We start from the raw sequence: 10,511 nt of genomic DNA, 5'->3' as shown, positions 1-10,511 counted from the left end.
GCCTACATCTTTGGTTTCTTTAGGAGAAGCCAGAGATGTGGCTTTCAGCCTTGGACCCTTGAAAACTGACTTCTCTCTGTGGTTCAGTGTTTCATCAGGCAAATGGAGACTATAGTGTCTGTCTTGCCTTTCCCCAGCGTTGCTGGGAAGAGCAGCAGAGGTAGTTTTCAAGCAAGCATTTGGATGACCTGGTTTATGGTATATGTAAGGAGATCTATATAGCCAGCTCTGTCACCACCTGCTGATGACTTCCGTCATTATCCCTTTCCCGGAGTTCGGATTGTTTCTGTCCCGCTAACATTTATTTACAAAGAATATCAGAGGAAAAGACTACTGGTCAGGATCCTACCACAGTCTTTCATTAAAGCCCACGATGGCTAAAACTAAACCTCCAGTGCTGCAGAAGGGCATGCACACACATATCTTTCCTTGTGTCTTTTAAGAATACACCTCACAAGACTTCCCTGGTGGTCCAATGGTTAAGAATCTGCTTTGCAATGCAGGGGACATGGGTTCCATCCCTGGTGGGGGAACTAAGATCCCACATGCTGGGGAGCTAAGAAGCCAGTGCACCTCAACTGCCTAGCCCTGTAAGTACTGAGCCCTAGCACTAAAACTAAAGAGTCCCTGCTCCACAAGGAAAGATCCCACATGATGCAAGGAAGATTCCCTGTGCCATGACTAAGACCAAACACAGCCGTGTGTGTGTGTGTGTGTGTGTGTGTGTGTGTGTATATATATATATGGGAGCCTGGTGGGCTGCCGTCTATGGGGTCGCACAGAGTTGAACACAACTGAAGCAACTTAGCAGCATATATATAATACATCTCAAGATATGCTGCTGAAATAGTCCTGTCTTGTATCAACTCTTGTTCCTGATTCACTTAATTTCAGTTTACTGATCTGGGAAATTTATCTAGGAGATAACATTTGTGTAATTGTCATCTAATCTGTGCTTAATCTATAGAAATTTTAGAACTGGGAGAAGAGGTGAGGGGCAAGACAGAGGCCAAGTGTATCAGTAAACATTTTTGCTTATTGAGTGACCACGCTGGCTAAACCAATGCTAGTGAACCAAAAGTTGTCTAATTAAAGGAAAAGAGAATTTAGTGCACAAAATTTGGGGGAGCTCACAGAATCAGTGGGGAAGAGGCTTGAAAATGAATGGAAAGGGAGACATATTAATTGGCCAAGAACAAAAATTAAAAAATGAAACCTAAACCCAAAACAACCAAACACCGAAACCAAATACTCATGCTGTGGAGAAACTACTTTAAAAATAGCATATTTTTGGCTTGCCAGGGATATTTCTTAATACAAACCCAGACCATGCTTTGACTGTGGGATGGTTGGTAAAGATGTCAGTGGGTTTTGAAATTGAATCATCAGATAAGACTGAAGAGGAGAAGGGTTTTTTAAAACAAAGCTAAAAATAGGAAAAGCAGCACTTGGGGTGGGGGTATAAATCATGATGACCAAGAAGAAAAAGAATACTGGCTTCTATTATCATGTCCAGGAAATAGGAGACCTTAATCTTTCCCTCTCTTCCTCTCTCTCTCCCTGGTTTTTCTCTTTCCTCATTTCTTCCTTGAGTAGAGATATAGAGAGCAGATTAGTTAGGAATGAGAAGGCTGAGTTTGCTGGTGCCTGGGTGAGAAAGCAGATTATGTTCAAAGACCTGGTTAGGGAGTAAAAAGCCCACAGTAGAACTGCTTCCTAGAGGATCCCACCATCTGGCAATGCTATGAAACGTCTGGAGCCGGTTTCAAGCCCCAGCTGGGTCTAACTCCAAAATAAGCCTGCACACCCGGGCCTGGGGGTGGTAACTGTGTTGGACTGAGCTGTGACTGGCAGTTCCGGATTAGCCAGAGAAGTGCTACATTTTACTTGTGTCTGCTCTCTTACACTCTCCATTAGCTATAACCTCTTAAAGATGGTGTTAAAATTAACCAGCAAAGTAAAAGGATTGGTTGCAGGAAGGTAGATTTTAAAAATACTAATAGAAACCATAGCTTAAATGGCTGTTCAAGTACACCCAGCGTCCACACCTTTTTTTTCTGTCACAGGTACAAAGGCTAAAGACGGAGTACTAGATAAGATTTGTAAGATGCGATACGATGGTAGTCTGGCTTCAAAATGTTGCTTCTGGCTGAGCACGAGGTTTGATCTGGCTAGCTGGCTACCTCTCCGTGTGCATTCCTTTCTAAACACTGCACACACTGCTGCAGAGATCCTGTGCTGGGTCAAAGGAAAGGCCCTTCTCCCTCTTTACCTCTTACACGTTCGTTTGTAAGGGCACAGAGGGAAGGACGGTGAGCAACTGCCTAAAAAGCTGTCTTTACCCTCTCACACATTATTCAAGCTAATTATTCTATCAGCAATGCTTCATCAAGCACAAGTGTGTTAAACTGTGTGGAGTGAGCTGAAATCTCTCATTTGAAATGTTAGACTTGTGAAATTCAGGAGTAGTTTAATTTGGTGTTGGCCTGCCATCAAAGTAAAGCATCTCATCTCCAAATCTGGCTGTCTGAAGAGTGGAAGAAGGAGAGGAGAAGCAACACCCATATTAGACTCTGGAACATATAAAATGGCATTGTCTTAACTAGCAGGCGGTTTAAATGGTTTTTTCCCCTAGTTGTGAGAGTAGTTTATGTTTATGGTGTTCTCCTTAGAAAAGACTGAAAAGTACAAGAGAAGAATGAAGTACCTGTATTTTATCAGGTATTTCCAGTTAGTGTTGATGTTTTACTTTTGTACTTTGCATGCAATGTACTCTAAATTTTGATTGTTGTATAATCAAATACTGCATATGAAATTCTGGAGAAAGATCAAGAGACATTTGCGGTGGGGAGTTCCAAATCTAAACCTAGTATTATGAATATTAGGAAAATTATAAACAATTATAAGTGGCTCAAATGGTAAAGAATCTGCCTGAAATGTGGGAGACCTGGGTGGGAAAGATCCCCTGGAGAAGGGCATGGCTACCCACTCCAGTATTCTTGCCTGGGAAATCCCATGGACAGAGGAGCCTGGCGGGCTACAGTCCATGGGGTCGCAAAGAGTTAGATACAGTTGAGCAACTGACACTTTCATTTTCATAAACAGAAAGAATAACCTCCATGAAAAATTCCAATTATTACTCTTTCTCAGCTTTCTCCTTTTAAAAAATTTTCTGAAATATTACCCTTTCTTATGTTTCCCTTCTTACTCCTAGTATACCCTGAAATGCATGTATCATTTAGTTGAGAGATGCTTAGAAGTGGGAGATAATTTCTAATTTGGCAAGTGTTGTGTAACAACAAAAATAATTTTTTCATTCTTTGGATACATGTCTTTTATTTATGGAGATGATAGATGATTAGGCAACTACTTCTCAAGTCTGGTGATATGCAAAGGCTGATCCACCCACAACAAGGTATATAGTCGTTCTGATCTTGATTGAATTTGTGTAGGTAGATGCCGGGGATGTAGTTGGGAGCCGTGGAACAGAGAACAGATCCATTGTGCCTGAGGCTCATACTCACAAACCTGCCCTAACTGGTAGGTGTTCCAACCAACTGATCTGTAATGACACCCCTCTTCCCAGCCCTTCACACCGTGTCTGGACATGCCCTTCTGTGCAAAAAAAAAAGGAGCTAACATGATATTTGTATGGATGGGTGTGACACAGAACTTGGTGAGGGTGAAAGTGAAAGTTTAAGTCGCTCAGTCGTGCCCAACTCTTTGCGACCCAATGGACTATAGCCCACCAGGCTCCTCTGTCCATGGGGATTTTCCAGGCAAGAATACCGGAGAGGGTCGCCATGCCCTCCTCCAGGGGATCTTCCCACCCCAGGGAGCGAACCCAGGTCTCCCACTTTGCAAGCAGATTCTTTACTGTCTGAGCCACCAGGGAAGCCCATTCTTTTCATGACTAAAAATTATTTATCATAGACAGACTGCCCAGAGCAAGTGCTAGATTTCAGCATTGTGATATAGACTGAGAATAAGCAACACCAAATTTCCAGGAGTTTTGAGAATAATAAAATCCCCTTCTTCCTTTTCTAGCTCCAGTCAATAAGACGTCTTTCTCAGATTATAGATGTTTTTAACCAGCTTCAAATATACATAGATTTTTAAAAAATCTCATCTACCTGTGAAAATGGCCACTTGAAAAACGGCAAGTTTTAAATATAAGGCAGGGTATACAATGAGATAATATGGGCAAAAATACTTAGAAAAAAAATAAAAGTGATATTCAAATGTACAGTGGTAAAAATGACAGTATTCCTTTAAATTGCTCACCAATATTCTGTGCCTTTATCATCTGTTTGATGTCCTGCTGTGTAAATCAGCTCTCTTAGGGGACAATTCTTGCTGTTGGATGACGGGCAGGATTTGCTGCTCCTGGTGATATATATATATAATAGTAAGACTAGTTAGCTCATTTCTTACTATAAATGCAAAATCAGGTGTCACCATTAGGATTTTAGTGTATGTCATGAAAAGGAAAACACATATTATCAGTAATTAAATGAATGATTTACAAAACAGAAACAGACTGACAGAGAATGAACTTCTGGTTGCTGAGGCGGGGGTGGTGGTGGGGAAGATGGAGGGAAGGGATAGTTAGGGAGTTTGGGATGGACATGTACACACTGTTATATTTAAAATGGGTAACCCCCAAGGACCTACTGTATAGCACATGGAACTTGGCTCAATGCTATATGGCAGCCTGTATGGGAGGGGTGTTTGAGGGAGAATGCAGACATGACTGTGTATGCTAAGTCCCTTCACTGTTTACCTGAAACTATGACAACATTGTTAATTAGATTTACCCCAATACAAAATAAAAAGCTTTGGGAAAAACACTATCCTAAGTGTTTATGGCAGTGCCTTGCAATATTTATATAATGTTAATAAGACCATGTTAAACATGTTTTAAGATTTAAAAGCTATCTTTCATTACTTCAGTTTTTTACTTGACATAATTTTCAACTTACAGGAAAGAATAATACAATGATTTCCAAACAGTTTCACACCAGATCCTCAAATATGGATCACACTGCTTTATTCTTCTTTCTCTTTGTGTGTGTAATCTTTTCCTGAACTATCGGAGGGTAAGTTGCATACACGATGCTACCTTTAACCCTAAATACTTCAAGGATAAGTATTAATTGAAATGAATATCCACATAGTCCCAAATTAGGATATTATCTTACAGAATCACACACAATTATCATAATTAGCAAATTAATATTGATGTGATACTGTTATCTAATATCCAGGCCTTATTCATATCTCACCACTTTTTCCATTAGTGTCTTTTATAGAGAAAGAAAAACCCGGGGTTGTTTTTTGCATTCATCACTCTACCCATTTTTGATCTGAAACACTTCATCAGCTTTTATTTGTCTTTTATGACATTGATATTTTGAAGAGCATAGATCTCGTAGATTATGCCTCAAGTTGAGAATAATCATTTTAAAAGTAAAAGCAAAGATAACACAATGTAACACACTTATTCCAAAGAAGGGTAAGAGGTTTACTGAAGGCCAGACCTTCTTTTTAATGCCCCTCACACACTTTTCTGTTTTCTAAATCAATTGTCTGCATATCTGAGGTTACTGATATTTCTCCCGGCAATCTTGATTCCAGCTTGTGCTTCTTCTAGCCCAGTGTTTCTCATGATGTACTCTGCATATAAGTTCAATAGGCAGGGTGACAATATACAGCCTTGACGTACTCCTTTTCCTATTTGGAACCAGTCTGTTGTTCCATGTCCAGTTCTAACTGTTGCTTCCTGACCTGCATATAGATTTCTCAAGAGTCAGGTCAGGTGGTCTGGTATTCCCATCTCTTTCAGAATTTTCCACAGTTTATTGTGATCCACACAGTCAAAGGCTTTGGCATAGTCAATAAAGCAGAAATAGATGTTTTTCTGGAACTCTCTTGCTTTTTTGATGATCCAGCGGATGTTGGCAATTTGATCTCTGGTTCCTCTGCCTTTTCTAAAACCATCTGGAAGTTCACGGTTCACATATTGTTGAAGCCTGGCTTGGAGAATTTTGAGCATTACTTTACTAGTGTGTGAGATGAGTGCAATTGTGCGGTAGTTTGAGCATTCTTTGGCATTGCCTTGGCAGAAAGTGAAGAGGAACTAAAAGCCTCTTGATGAAAGTGAAAGAGGAGAGTGAAAAAGTTGGCTTAAAGCTTAACATTCAGAAAACGAAGATCATGGCATCTGGACCCATCACTTCGTGGGAAATAGGTGGAGAAACAGTGGAAACAGTGTCAGGCTTTATTTTTTTGGGCTCCAAAATCACTGCAGATGGTGACTGCAGCCATGAAATTAAAAGACGCTTACTCCTTGGAAGGAAAGTTATGACCAACCTAGATAGCATATTCAAAAGCAGAGACATTACTTTGCCAACAAAGGTCCGTCTAGTCAAGGTTATGGTTTTTCCAGTGGTCATGTATGGATGTGAGAGTTGGACTGTGAAGAAAGCTGAGAGCCGAAGAATTGATGCTTTTGAACTGTGGTGTTGGAGAAGACTCTTGAGAGTCCCTTGGACTGCAAGGAGATCCAACCAGTCCATTCTAAAGGAGATCAGCCCTGGGATTTCTTTGGAAGGAATGATGCTAAAGCTGAAACTCCAGTACTTTGGCCACCTCATGCGAAGAGTTGACTCATTGGAAAAGACCCTGATGCTGGGAGGGATTGGGGGCAGGAGGAGAAGGGGGCGACAGAGGATGAGATGGCTGGATGGCATCACCGACTCGATGGACATGAGTCTGAGTGAACTCCGGGATTTGGTGATGGACAGGAAGGCCTGGCGTGCTGCGATTCATGGGGTCGCAAAGAGTCGGACACCACTGAGCGACTGAACTGAACTGAAATCAATTGTCATAAACAGGGCTTTCAGACGTAGATCTTATTTGAAGGTCATAAAAAGAAAAGACTGACATATGCCTTTAATTGTCATGATCAAATTCCAATTAGATGGGTTAATAGCTTTGTGAGGGGTTGGCCATCCCTTGCCAGACTAACCTTCATTTTGAGGTTTTTCAAAACTATAAAGCCTTCACTGGATGCTGTCATCAAAAGAAATCAAACTATGAAAAAGGGTTCAGTGTTCACCAGTGCCTCCCTCATCCCTGGGAGTATTCAGTTCCCATGGCCTGCTTACCAGTTTCAGTAACCTTTCCACATTTCCTAATAACTAGACTCCAGTCACTTGATGGCATTGCGTCCTGCCCTGCAGCTCTCCCACCAGCACTCCTGGTTTCAGCTTTCCTTCCCGTCGCTGTGGCAATGGAAAATGAGCGTCAGGTCTACCTGGGAGAAGGAAAAGTATGCAAGCATCAAGAGGCATATAGCAGGCAAGTCCTGTGTGAATGGCTTATCACATACTTCAGTCCAGTCTAGCCCTTAGGTGCTTAACTTTCAAGGTACTCTCAACTTCTGTCTGCATATTTCACCCCAGGGAAGATTCTCCTGCAGGCCTCTGAGGATGACCAAAAACTGGGGGCTCAGCATCCACCATACCCAGCAAAAATTAATAGAGGAACAAAGGGCAGATAGAATCTGTCCGGGTAGCAGAGCCTTTACCCTCCCTCCTTACGTCACTGCTGAGTAAAGTGAAAGAAGCACTAGGGAGGGACTTCCCTGGTGGTCCAGTGGTTAAGAATCTGCCTGCCAATGCAGGGGACATGGGTTCGATCCCTGGTCCGGGAGGATTCATGTGCCTCAAGGCAACTAAGCCCATAAGTCACAACCCCTGAAGCCTGAATTCTCCAGAGCCCATTCCCCACAGGAGAAGCCATCACAATGAGAAGCCGCTGCTCTCTGCAACTAGAGAAAAGCCCCCGTGCAGCCATGAAGACCTAGCACTGCCCAAAACATAAATACATAAATAAAGAACCTGGGGGGTAATATAACTGGAATGTAAAACACACACCAAATCTATGAATTGAAATAACCTGGAAGGAAATATACCAAAGTGTTGGCTGCAATTGTTTCAGTTAGCAAGAATTTTATAAAAAGAGATGTAAAAGAACCACCTAATTTTCTTTAGTTTAGAACTTTATATAAATGAGTCGCCACTGTTTTTGTTATCTAAAAATAGTATTAGAAATAGTCTTGTAGTTCCTCAGTATTACTCAAAGTATTAATGAGGTATTTTAAACTAACCAAAGAAATGGAACTTTGATATGGAGCTCCACTATGAATACACTGAAGCTCCATTAGTTACACTTCAAAGGATAAATATTTATATTATTCTACCCACTCTGTCAATTCAAGGTACTCATTAACTATTCAGGCTATTTCCCCAAATATTGTTTAGCGGATATGAATGCTTGGACAAGTAGGTTACTGGAAAAGAAGTAGGGAGTTTTTGCAGTCTTAAAATTCTATTAAGCCCATGTTTCTTATTTTTAAAAACACTGTACATTCTCATTACCTGAAAGTCCTTTGAACCTTGTTAATTATAATAATATTATGTCATTGCTCCAGGACAACTATTAAGGCAGACTTTTTGATGGTGCGTCCTGTAACACCAACATGTAGCTTCCGATACAAAGGAAGCGGCCAATTTAACTTGAGAAACAAGCTGTACCACACCAAAGAGACTTTCACATGGAAGGAAGTGTCTTTATGTGTATATATATACCAAGTACATATTTTAATATGATAATGTCTGAGATACTTCCAGAGAGAAATAAAGCGATGCCGTCTCTAAAAACTTATGAGCTAAGTTAAGCAGTAGGTCATTCGTTACCAACTTCTAATATTTCCTCTTCCTCCTTGTAAGATCATTCTGCTCTAAGTTCTCATTCAGAGTCCTTTATGCAACATCCACACAGGCAAAATGGAAACATGGTCAGTGAAGATCACCAGCCTTCAGACTGATAGGCTAGAAAATGAAACTCATGCGAATTTTAATGCTGACCTTGTAAATCACATCAAAGCCACGTCCCGAGGCTCAGTGTTCAGAGCAGTAAAGTTGGGGTAAGACCTATAGTTGGCCACAGTGGGTTGTTATATGATTTAAATGAGATCAGTTACATAAAAGCACTATCAAAATATGAGGCAAGATATATTTTCCTTTATGCACAATCAGAGATATACTTAATTTTCTGTTTCTTAAAGTTCAAAGGATTAAAGTACATAACATAATGGAAATAAAATGATAAAAACACTGTGCTATGCAATGATATCACAAGCCACATGTGTTTTCTTCTAAGAGTCATGTAGAATATGGCATCCTTGCTGCCAGATCTCTGTGTGATGACCATCGAAGCAGCAGTGGCTTTTGAAGGAAGCTCTGCCATCTCCCTTGCTGGTCTGCACAAAAGAGAAATGAAAATTTCCTTTTGGAGGAGAGAATTACATTACTGATTCAGACCTACAACTACATCTGCCAAACCCACTCCTTCCTCAGTTTTCCCACCTCGATACACAGTAACTTCACCAACTGAAGCCCGAGAATCATGGGTTCCTCTTTATCACACACACTGCATCTAAGCCATCCACAAATTCTGGCAGTAATCTACAGTGTATCCTCCATAAAGAGCCACAATGATGCTTTAAAATCAAATCATTCCTCTGCTCATAACCCTCTGATGGTTTCCTGTCTGACTCAGAATAAAAGCCAGAAAGCTGGTAATGGCCCACCTGGTCTGGCCTCCATGTTCCCCAGCCCATCTCCTACCACTCCTGGGGGTTGCTCGCTGCCCTGCAGCCACACTGCCCTTCTTGCTATTCCTGAACTGAACATGCTCGTGCCTCAGGGCCTTTGCACCAGCGGTTCCCTCTGCTTAGGAAGCTCTGTCCCTGGATATTTCCATGACTCACTCCATACCTCCTTCCACTCTTAACTCAAAGCCCTCCATGACTAAACTCCATACCTTCTTTCTTGTTTGCTTTATTAAATTTGTTTTTGGCTACATTGGGTCTTCCTTGCTGCTCAGGGGTTTTCTCTAGTTGCAGCGAGCTGGGGCTACTCTCTAATTCCAGTTTGCAGACTTCCATTATGGTGGGTTTTCTTGTTGAAGAACACAGACTCTAGGGTGTGTGGGCTTCAGTAGTTGTGGCACTTGGGCTTAGTTGCCTTGTGGTGGGTGGGGTCCTCCTGAACCAAGGAGTGAACTCGTGTACCCTGTATTGGCAGGCAGATTCTGTGTCACTGGACCCCCTGGGAAGCCCTTTCTTGCTTTCTTGTTTGGCATAGCACCTCTTGCCATCAAGCATATTTTCTTAATATAATTTGCTTGTTTGTTTTTTCAGTTGCCTGACTCCTCCCTCCTCTCCCTGTCTTCCCTCTAACTGCTCCAAATAGAATGTAAGCTCCCTGGAGCAGGGGCCTTTGTTTTGCTCACTGAAATATCCTCAGCTGTTAGAAAGTACTTGGTGGAGAGGAGATACTCATTAATTACATGTGTGTTGGGGGCCCTCAAGACCACTCCCAGGTCTGTGATTTTCTAGAAGGACTGGCAGCAGTCACAGCTGAGACTGCTTACGGAGAAAG

This window comes from Bubalus bubalis, chromosome 2 (genome assembly GCF_019923935.1).
Source record: "Bubalus bubalis isolate 160015118507 breed Murrah chromosome 2, NDDB_SH_1, whole genome shotgun sequence".
NCBI lineage: Eukaryota > Metazoa > Chordata > Mammalia > Artiodactyla > Bovidae > Bubalus > Bubalus bubalis.
This window is presented reverse-complemented; position numbering follows the sequence as displayed.